At 44.0% G+C, this 12,840-nt stretch overlaps 1 protein-coding gene across 3 annotated transcripts in view; it reads right to left on the bottom strand.

Moving 5' to 3' along the window:
• The window catches only part of LOC121005026 (TBC1 domain family member 24-like), a 47,262-nt gene extending 34,935 nt beyond the window's left edge, over positions 1–12,327 (bottom strand). For 2 of the 3 annotated variants that reach the window (XM_040437528.1, XM_040437526.1), the window contains exon 1: positions 1,299–1,698. The gene's annotated coding sequence lies outside the window, so the exon portion shown is untranslated. Of the gene's footprint in view, positions 1–1,298; positions 1,699–12,054 lie in introns of those variants that run through there. The other variant, XM_040437527.1, reaches the window with a different exon arrangement.
• Between the last annotated feature and the right edge of the window lie 513 nt (positions 12,328–12,840).

Raw genomic sequence — 12,840 nt, 5'->3', positions numbered from 1 at the left:
AGCCCCCAAGGACAGATCACTGTCTTGAATATGAAATCTTTTAGGCTAAGGAAAAATGTCTGGGATGTCTCTCCTACTGTTTTGTGTCAGTCTTTACTGTAGTTCTGGCATTCTATTCATGAAACAGGAAGTGCAGCCTTAACAAAGCTATGGGACCCTCTCAGGCTACATTCACACAGCCATACGCATGAGTCCGCACCCGTTCCGCAAAATTGATTTTTCATTGAGTCATTCATTATACAGCATGTCCTATTCTTGTCTCAATTTCTATGGTAGCGGCAGCCATGTGCAGCCCACAAATTGCGGAACGCACGCCGGCCAGTATCCGTGTTTTGCGGATCCGCATGGTCGTGTGAATGTAGCCTTATGCTGCAGGGAATGAGCTAGTGGGAGGACACGTAATAAAAGAGATCCGGAGCAGCGGCACGCATTTCCGACCAGCCGCTCCATGCACTTCAGGGGGGCTCCACGGCTGCCCCCATTCTCGTGACCAGTGGGAGGACACGTAATAAAAGAGATCCGGAGCAGCGGCACGCATTTCCGACCAGCCGCTCCATCCACTTCAGGGGGGCTCCACGGCTGCCCCCGTTCTCGTGACCAGTGGGAGTCCCAGTGGTAGGACCCCCGCCGATCTAATTGTTATCCCCTATCTCAGCGATGGCTAACCTCCGGCACTGGTAAAACTACGACTCCCAGCATGCTCCATTCATTTCTATGGAGTTCTGAGAACAGCCAAGCAAGTGTATATTTTGGGAGTTGTAGTTTTAGCACAGCTGGAGTGCCGGAGGATAGCCATCATCCTGTGGATAGGGGATAATAACTTTCTGTAACCGGAATACCGCTTTAAGGAAGCTGAGATATGAGTAGCTGTTTGCTCTGGTCCTATACTGTAAATGGAGGAAAATGGGATTACGGGTTTAACTGCAGTCACCCCTGAAGTTTCTGCTATTAAATGGAGTTACCCTTTAAGTGTAGATCAGCCTTTAAAGGGGTATTCCAGTAGTTTCACGTTATCACCTATCCACAGAAAGGGGGATATCTATTCGATGGGTGGTGGTCCCACTGCTCAGACCCCCCCACAGCCACGCTTAAATGAACGAAGTCGCCCATGCTCATCTCTATGGCCCCATACCGCGCTCCACTCTCTCGCGTGCCCGACCAAGCTTTAGGGGGTAGCTCGTGATGGGTGGGGGTCCCAGTGGTAGGACTCCCACGATCTAATATCCTGTGGATAAGGGATAACTTAGTGTAACCGGAATCCATCCTATGTGAAGGTGAGGATAGTAAACAGTCCTTACCCGCAAGGAGTACCGGACTCGGGTCCCGTCTGGATCCGTCACAAGCAGCAGCTCGGATGATGTCTGAGGTATTGTCTCACCTGTACCTCAGGAGGAGCAGGTGTCTTATGGCCGCCTCCGCCCACACCGCCCGGGCCTTGTTTTCTGTAATTACTGGAGATCTGGAGATAGTCGGAGGACAGATTGCGCTCACACTCAGAGAGGAGCGAAACCATCACTTCTCAAGGACAAAACACGTATCGTCCGTGCAAAACATCAACAGACATTAGTCACCTCCATAAGTGCACTATCCTACAAGCTGGACATAATGCTATTTATAGTGGATGAGTTACAACCGCACATCCTGCCAGGAGGAGCAGTAAAGTGTTTTAAAGGGGAACTCCAGATTTAGCTAACTTCTGATGCATCCTGCCAGGAGGAGCAGTAAAGTGTTTTAAAGGTGAACGCCACATTTAGCTAACTTCTGATGCATCCTGCCAGGAGGAGCAGTAAAGTGATTTAAAGGGGAACTCCGCATTTAGCTAACTTCTGATGCATCATGTCAGGAAGAGCAGTAAAGTGTTTTAAAGAGGAACTCCACATTTAGCTAACTTCTGATGCATCCTGCCAGGAGGAGCAGTAAAGTGATTTAAAGGGGAACTCCACATTTAGCTAACTTCTGATGCATCCTGCCAGGAGGAGCAGTAAAGTGATTTAAAGGGGAACTCCACGTTTAGCTAACTTCTGATGCATCCTGCCAGGAAGAGCAGTAAAGTGATTTAAAGGGGAACTCCACATTTAGCTAACTGCTGATGCATCCTGCCAGGAGGAGCAGTAAAGTGATTTAAAGGGGAACCCCACGTTTAGCTAACTTCTAATGCATCCTGCCAGGAAGAGCAGTAATGTGATTTAAAGGGGAACTCCACATTTAGCTAACTTCTGATGCATCCTGCCAGGAGGAGCAGTAAAGTGATTTAAAGGGGAACCCCACGTTTAGCTAACTTCTAATGCATCCTGCCAGGAAGAGCAGTAAAGTGTTTTAAAGGGGAACTCCACGTTTAGCTAACTTCTGATGCATCCTGCCAGGAAGAGCAGTAAAGTGATTTAAAGAGGAACTCCACGTTTAGCTAACTTCTAATCCATCCTGCCAGGAAGAGCAGTAAAGTGATTTAAAGGGGAACTCCACGTTTAGCTAACTTCTAATGCATCCTGCCAGGAAGAGCAGTAAAGTGATTTGAAGGGGAACACCACATTTAGCTAACTAACTTCTAATGCATCCTGCCAGGAAGAGCAGTAAAGTGATTTAAAGGGGAATTCCACATTTAGCTAACTTCTGATGCATCCTACCAGGAAGAGCAGTAAAGTGATTTAAAGGGGAATTCCACATTTAGCTAACTTCTGATGCATCCTGCCAGGAAGAGCAGTAAAGTGATTTGAAGGGGAACACCACATTTAGCTAACTAACTTCTAATGCATCCTGCCAGGAAGAGCAGTAAAGTGATTTAAAGGGGAATTCCACATTTAGCTAACTTCTGATGCATCCTACCAGGAAGAGCAGTAAGGTAATTTAAAGGTGAACTCCAAATTTAGCTAACTTCTGATGCATCCTGCCAGGAAGAGCTGTAAAGTGATTTAAAGGGGAACTCCACGTTTAGCTAACTTCTAATGCATCCTGCCAGGAAGAGCAGTAAAGTGATTTGAAGGGGAACACCACATTTAGCTAACTAACTTCTAATGCATCCTGCCAGGAAGAGCAGTAAAGTGATTTAAAGGGGAATTCCACATTTAGCTAACTTCTGATGCATCCTGCCAGGAAGAGCAGTAAGGTAATTTAAAGGGGAACTCCAAATTTAGCTAACTTCTGATGCATCCTGCCAGGAAGAGCTGTAAAGTGATTTAAAGAGGAACTCCACATTTAGCTAACTTCTGATGCATCATTGTTGTTCCTGATTATAAATGCCTGAGACCTGCTGGGGAATATATGGACCGAGGGGGAACTGGGCTGGGACCCCCCAGATTCCAAAAGCGGATAAACGGCGGAATTCAGTAAGGCGCCGCCAAACCCCACCTATTGATGCAATGTCCGTTCCTATGGGATCCGGTAAGGACTGAGTTAGGCAGCTTCCTCTGACTACCAGGACCCAAGGGTGTCACTATAGGGGGTGCAGAGGTTGCAGCCCTGGTGTCTGTGGGGCCCCCTGTCACATAAGAAAGCAGCAGGGCCCCCAGCACCAGCCGTGGCTTCTAAGGTGGCACACACACGTCCATCCCTCGCTGCAGGCAGAAATACATGGCTTCTGGTCTGGGTGACAAGGAACCGATCCAGCAGCAGTTATCCGCCGCTTGTCAGGAACGCTGGCAATAATGCCCGTCTCCTGTGATACCTTGTATCTAACAGGCGCTTTATTGTCTGCCAGCTCCAGCCCTGGCATCGCCTGGCACCTGACTAACATAATGCAGCCATTGTTACCCCGCTACTACAGCCGCCTTAGTGTTGTGGTGATGGGGAGCAGAACTGCTGCGCCCTCTGCAGACCCACAGAGTGTACTGCAGCATAATGGAAATGAGACTGTATCACATGATAGGCTTAGATACGACGGCTCAATAGAAAGTATCACATACGATAGGCTTAGATACAACGGCTCAGCAGACAGTATCACACAGGGATTCAACAGACAGTATCACACATGATAGTATTAGATACACAGCTCATCAGACAGTATCACACATGACAGGCTTAGATACACAGCTCAGCAGACAGTATCACACATGACGGGCTTAGATACACAGCTCAGCAGACAGTATCACACATGACAGGCTTAGATACACAGCTCAGCAGACAGTATCACACATGACGGGCTTAGATACACAGCTCAGCAGACAGTATCACACATGACAGGCTTAGATACACAGCTCAGCAGACAGTATCACACATGACGGGCTTAGATACACAGCTCAGCAGACAGTATCACACAGGATAGGATTAGATACACAGCTCAGCAGACAGTATCACATATGATAGGATTAGATACACAGCTCAGCAGACAGTATCACACATGACAGGCTTAGATACACAGCTCAGCAGACAGTATCACACAGGATAGGATTAGATACACAGCTCAGCAGACAGTATCACATATGATAGGATTAGATACACAGCTCAGCAGACAGTATCACACATGATAGGATTAGATACACAGCTCAGCAGACAGTATCACACATGATAGGATTAGATACACAGCTCAGCAGACAGTATCACACATGATAGGCTTAGATACAAAGCTCAGCAGACAGTATCACACATGATAGGATTAGATACACAGCTCAGCAGACAGTATCACACATGATAGGATTAGATACACAGCTCAGCAGACAGTATCACACATGATAGGATTAGATACACAGCTCAGCAGACAGTATCACACATGACAGGCTTAGATACACAGCTCAGCAGACAATATCACACATGACAGGATTAGATACACAGCTCAGCAGACAGTATCACACATGATAGGATTAGATACACAGCTAAGCAGACAGTATCACAAAGGATAGGATTAGATACACAGCTCAGCAGACAGTATCACATATGATAGGATTAGATACACAGCTCAGCAGACAGTATCACACATGATAGGATTAGATACACAGCTCAGCAGACTGTATCACACATGACAGGCTTAGATACACAGCTCAGCAGACAGTATCACACATGACAGGCTTAGATACACAGCTCAGCAGACAGTATCACACATGATAGGCTTAGATACACAGCCCAGCAGACAGTATCACACATGATAGGCTTAGATACACACCTCAGCAGACAGTATCACACATGATAGGCTTAGATACACAGCTCAGCAGACAGTATCACATATGATAGGATTAGATACACAGCTCAGCAGACAGTATCACACATGATAGGATTAGATACACAGCTCAGCAGACAGTATCACACATGATAGGATTAGATACATGGCTCAGCAGACAGTATCACACATGACAGGCTTAGATACACAGCTCAGCAGACAGTATCACACATGACAGGATTAGATACACAGCTCAGCAGACAGTATCACACATGATAGGATTAGATACACAGCTAAGCAGACAGTATCACAAAGGATAGGATTAGATACACAGCTCAGCAGACAGTATTACACAGGACAGGATTAGATACACAGCTCAGCAGACAGTATCACACATGATAGGCTTAGATACACAGCTCAGCAGACAGTATCACATATGATAGGATTAGATACACAGCTCAGCAGACAGTATCACACATGATAGGATTAGATACACAGCTCAGCAGACAGTATCACACATGATAGGATTAGATACATGGTTCAGCAGACAGTATCACACATGACAGGCTTAGATACACAGCTCAGCAGACAGTATCACACATGACAGGATTAGATACACAGCTCAGCAGACAGTATCACACATGATAGGATTAGATACACAGCTAAGCAGACAGTATCACAAAGGATAGGATTAGATACACAGCTCAGCAGACAGTATCACACATGATAGGATTAGATACAAGGATTCAACAGACAGTATCACACAGGATAGGATTAGATACACAGCTCAGCAGACTGTATCACACAGGATAGGATTAGATACACAGCTCAGCAGACTGTATCACACATGATAGGATTAGATACAAGGATTCAACAGACAGTATCACATATAACAGCAACTCAGAAGACACTATCACAGAAGACAGGATTAGATACAGAGGTTCAACAGATTGTACCACACACAGCAAACTTGGATACACAGCTCAGCAGACATTATCACATGTGACAAGCTTAGATACAGCTACTCAGCCAACAATATTACAGAAGATAGGATTAGATACAGAGATTCAGCAGGCAAGCTTGGATACAGCAGTTTAACAGACAGTATAACACATGATAAGATTAGATACACAGCTCAGCAGATAGTATCACACATGATAAGATTAGATACACAGCTCAGAAGACAGTATCACACAGGATAGGATTAGATACATCAGCTCAGCAGACAGTATCACACAGGATAGGATTAGATACACAGCTCAGCAGACAGTATCACACATGATAGGATTAGATACACAGCTCAGCAGACAGTATCACACATGATAGGCTTAGATACACAGCTCAGCAGACAGTATCACATATGATAGGATTAGATACACAGCACAGTATACTGTATCACACATGGTAGGATTAGATACACAGCACTGCAGACAGTATCACACATGATAGGCTTAGATACACAGCTCAGAAGACAGTATCACATATGATAGGATTAGATACACAGCTCAGCAGACAGTATCACACATGATAGGATTAGATACACAGCTCAGCAGACAGTATCACACATGATAGGATTAGATACATGGCTCAGCAGACAGTATCACACATGACAGGCTTAGATACACAGCTCAGCAGACAGTATCACACATGACAGGATTAGATACACAGCTCAGCAGACAGTATCACACATGATAGGATTAGATACACAGCTAAGCAGACAGTATCACAAAGGATAGGATTAGATACACAGCTCAGCAGACAGTATCACATATGATAGGATTAGATACACAGCTCAGCAGACTGTATCACACATGACAGGCTTAGATACACAGCTCAGCAGACAGTATCACACATGACAGGCTTAGATACACAGCTCAGCAGACAGTATCACACATGATAGGATTAGATACACAGCTCAGCAGACAGTATCACACATGATAGGATTAGATACACAGCTCAGCAGACAGTATCACACATGATAGGCTTAGATACACAGCCCAGCAGACAGTATCACACATGATAGGCTTAGATACACACCTCAGCAGACAGTATCACACATGATAGGATTAGATACACAGCTCAGCAGACAGTATCACACAGGATAGGATTAGATACATCAGCTCAGCAGACAGTATCACACATGATAAGATTAGATACACAGCTCAGAGGACAGTATCACACATGATAAGATTAGATACACAGCTCAGCAGACAGTATCACACAGGATAGGATTAGATACATCAGCTCAGCGGACAGTATCACACATGATAAGATTAGATACACAGCTCAGAGGACAGTATCACACATGATAGGATTAGATACACAGCTCAGCAGACAGTATCACACATGATAGGATTAGATACACAGCTCAGCGGACAGTATCACACATGATAGGATTAGATACACAGCTCAGCAGACAGTATCACACATGATAAGATTAGATACACAGCTCAGCAGACAGTATCGCACATGATAGGATTAGATACACAGCTCAGCAGACAGTATCACACATGATAAGATTAGATACACAGCTCAGAGGACAGTATCACACAGGATAGGATTAGATACACAGCTCAGCAGACAGTATCACACACGATAGGATTAGATACAAAGCTCAGCAGGTAGTATCACACAGGATAGGATTAGATACACAGCTCAGCAGGCAGTATCACACAGGATAGGATTAGATACACAGCTCAGCAGGCAGTATCACATATGATAGGATTAGATACACAGCACAGTATACTGTATCACACATGGTAGGATTAGATACACAGCACTGCAGACAGTATCACACATGATAGGCTTAGATACACAGCTCAGAAGACAGTATCACATATGATAGGATTAGATACACAGCTCAGCAGACAGTATCACACATGATAGGATTAGATACACAGCTCAGCAGACAGTATCACACATGATAGGATTAGATACATGGCTCAGCAGACAGTATCACACATGACAGGCTTAGATACACAGCTCAGCAGACAGTATCACACATGACAGGATTAGATACACAGCTCAGCAGACAGTATCACACATGATAGGATTAGATACACAGCTAAGCAGACAGTATCACAAAGGATAGGATTAGATACACAGCTCAGCAGACAGTATCACACATGATAGGATTAGATACACAGCTCAGCAGACTGTATCACACATGACAGGCTTAGATACACAGCTCAGCAGACAGTATCACACATGACAGGCTTAGATACACAGCTCAGCAGACAGTATCACACATGATAGGATTAGATACACAGCTCAGCAGACAGTATCACACATGATAGGATTAGATACACAGCTCAGCAGACAGTATCACACATGATAGGCTTAGATACACAGCCCAGCAGACAGTATCACACATGATAGGCTTAGATACACACCTCAGCAGACAGTATCACACATGATAGGATTAGATACACAGCTCAGCAGACAGTATCACACAGGATAGGATTAGATACATCAGCTCAGCAGACAGTATCACACATGATAAGATTAGATACACAGCTCAGAGGACAGTATCACACATGATAAGATTAGATACACAGCTCAGCAGACAGTATCACACAGGATAGGATTAGATACATCAGCTCAGCGGACAGTATCACACATGATAAGATTAGATACACAGCTCAGAGGACAGTATCACACATGATAGGATTAGATACACAGCTCAGCAGACAGTATCACACATGATAGGATTAGATACACAGCTCAGCGGACAGTATCACACATGATAGGATTAGATACACAGCTCAGCAGACAGTATCACACATGATAAGATTAGATACACAGCTCAGCAGACAGTATCACACATGATAAGATTAGATACACAGCTCAGAGGACAGTATCACACAGGATAGGATTAGATACACAGCTCAGCAGACAGTATCACACACGATAGGATTAGATACAAAGCTCAGCAGGTAGTATCACACAGGATAGGATTAGATACACAGCTCAGCAGGCAGTATCACACAGGATAGGATTAGATACACAGCTCAGCAGGCAGTATCACACATGATAGGATTAGATACATAGCTCAGAGGACAGTATCACACATGATAGGATTAGATACACAGCTCAGAGGACAGTATCACACATGATAAGATTAGATACACAGCTCAGAGGACAGTATCACACATGATAAGATTAGATACACAGCTCAGAGGACAGTATCACACATGATAGGATTAAATACACAGCTCAGCGGACAGTATCACACATGATAGGATTAGATACACAGCTCAGCAGACAGTATCACACATTATAGGATTAGATACACAGCTCAGAGGACAGTATCACACATGATAAGATTAGATACACAGCTCAGAGGACAGTATCACACAGGATAGGATTAGATACACAGCTCAGCAGACAGTATCACACACGATAGGATTAGATACAAAGCTCAGCAGGTAGTATCACACAGGATAGGATTAGATACACAGCTCAGCAGGCAGTATCACACAGGATAGGATTAGATACACAGCTCAGCAGGCAGTATCACACATGATAGGAATAGATACATAGCTCAGAGGACAGTATCACACATGATAGGATTAGATACACAGCTCAGCAGACAGTATCACACATGATAAGATTAGATAGACAGCTCAGCAGACAGTATCGCACATGATAGGATTAGATACACAGCTCAGAGGACAGTATCACACATGATAAGATTAGATACACAGCTCAGAGGACAGTATCACACATGATAAGATTAGATACACAGCTTAGAGGACAGTATCACACATGATAAGATTAGATACACAGCTCAGAGGACAGTATCACACAGGATAGGATTAGATACACAGCTCAGCAGACAGTATCACACACGATAGGATTAGATACAAAGCTCAGCAGGTAGTATCACACAGGATAGGATTAGATACACAGCTCAGCAGGCAGTATCACACAGGATAGGATTAGATACACAGCTCAGCAGGCAGTATCACACATGATAGGATTAGATACATAGCTCAGAGGACAGTATCACACATGATAGGATTAGATACACAGCTCAGCAGACAGTATCACACATGATAAGATTAGATACACAGCTCAGCAGACAGTATCGCACATGATAGGATTAGATACACAGCTCAGAGGACAGTATCACACATGATAAGATTAGATACACAGCTCAGAGGACAGTATCACACATGATAAGATTAGATACACAGCTCAGAGGACAGTATCACACAGGATAGGATTAGATACACAGCTCAGCAGGTAGTATCACACAGGATAGGATTAGATACACAGCTCAGCAGGCAGTATCACACAGGATAGGATTAGATACACAGCTCAGCAGGCAGTATCACACATGATAGGATTAGATACATAGCTCAGAGGACAGTATCACACATGATAGGATTAGATACATAGCTCAGAGGACAGTATCACACATGATAGGATTAGATACACAGCTCAGCAGACAGTATCACACATGATAGGATTAGATACACAGCTCAGCAGACAGTATCACACATGATAAGATTAGATACACAGCTCAGCAGACAGTATCGCACATGATAGGATTAGATACACAGCTCAGAGGACAGTATCACACATGATAAGATTAGATACACAGCTCAGAGGACAGTATCACACATGATAAGATTAGATACACAGCTCAGAGGACAGTATCACACATGATAAGATTAGATACACAGCTCAGAGGACAGTATCACACAGGATAGGATTAGATACACAGCTCAGCAGACAGTATCACACACGATAGGATTAGATACAAAGCTCAGCAGGTAGTATCACACAGGATAGGATTAGATACACAGCTCAGCAGGCAGTATCACACAGGATAGGATTAGATACACAGCTCAGCAGGCAGTATCACACATGATAGGATTAGATACATAGCTCAGAGGACAGTATCACACATGATAGGATTAGATACACAGCTCAGCAGACAGTATCACACATGATAAGATTAGATACACAGCTCAGCAGACAGTATCGCACATGATAGGATTAGATACACAGCTCAGAGGACAGTATCACACATGATAAGATTAGATACACAGCTCAGAGGACAGTATCACACATGATAAGATTAGATACACAGCTCAGAGGACAGTATCACACAGGATAGGATTAGATACACAGCTTAGCAGGTAGTATCACACAGGATAGGATTAGATACACAGCTCAGCAGGCAGTATCACACAGGATAGGATTAGATACACAGCTCAGCAGGCAGTATCACACATGATAGGATTAGATACATAGCTCAGAGGACAGTATCACACATGATAAGATTAGATACACAGCTCAGCAGACAGTATCACACATGATAGGATTAGATACACAGCTCAGCAGACAGTATCACACATGATAAGATTAGATACACAGCTCAGCAGACAGTATCACACATGATAAGATTAGATACACAGCTCAGTGGACAGTATCACACATGATAGGATTAGATACACAGCTCAGAGGACAGTATCACACATGATAAGATTAGATACACAGCTCAGAGGACAGTATCACACATGATAAGATTAGATACACAGCTCAGAGGACAGTATCACACAGGATAGGATTAGATACACAGCTCAGCAGGTAGTATCACACAGGATAGGATTAGATACACAGCTCAGCAGGCAGTATCACACATGATAGGATTAGATACACCGCTCAGCAGACAGTATCACACATGATAAGATTAGATACACAGCTCAGCAGACAGTATCACACATGATAAGATTAGATACACAGCTCAGTGGACAGTATCACACAACAGGAAAAGATACCAAGGTTTAACAAACAGTATCACAGAAGATAGAATTAGATACATAGGTTCAGCAGACAATATCCCATATGACAAGCTTAGATACGGCAACTCAGCAGACAATATCACTGAAGGTAGGATTAGATACCCCAGCTCAGCAGACTGTATCACACATGATAGTCATGTCCTCTAATAATACCACCAGTCTCCACATGTCTGCCATGTTTGTTGTGTAAATTCAGCCCGGGGGCGGCATGTACGGCCTCCTCCTCCTCCTCCTCTCCCTGTGACCTCTACGAGGACATCACATGACTGATCCAGGTTAATGTAATAGAACATTAAAAAATAACAAAAACACCAACTTAAGTCGCAAATCAAGTACATCAAGTACACTGCACACCTGACTGCAAAGTGGTGATACTGCGGCAGCGGGTCATGGCAGAAATGGAAGGAAGCATATAAAAGGCATGGACAAATATATTTAGACCCCCCCCCCCCCCCCAAGAGATCCCCTAAAAATATTCAGACCCCTATATTAATATCAGGCAAATCCCCTATTTCAACCCCCAGACAAGACCCCTGTATTATTATCATTCCCAAGACCCCTGTATTATTATCAGTCCCCAGACCAGACCCCTGTATTATTATCATTCCCAAGACCCCTATATTAATATCAGTCCCCAGACCAGACCCCTATATTAATATCAGTCCCCAGACCAGACCCCTGTATTATCAGTCCCCAGACTAGACCCCTATATTAATATCAGTCTTCAGACCAGACTCCTATTTTGATATCAGTCCCCAGACAAGACCTCTGTATTATGTCACCAGACAAAACCCTTATATTAATATCAGTCCCCAGACCCCTGTATTATTATCAGTCCCCAGACCAGACCCCTGTATTATCAGTCCCCAGACTAGACCCCTATATTAATATCAGTCTTCAGACCAGACCCCTGTATTATTATCAGTCCCACACCAGACC

The sequence above is a fragment of the Bufo bufo genome, chromosome 6 (genome assembly GCF_905171765.1).
Source record: "Bufo bufo chromosome 6, aBufBuf1.1, whole genome shotgun sequence".
NCBI lineage: Eukaryota > Metazoa > Chordata > Amphibia > Anura > Bufonidae > Bufo > Bufo bufo.
This window is presented reverse-complemented; position numbering and strand designations above follow the sequence as displayed.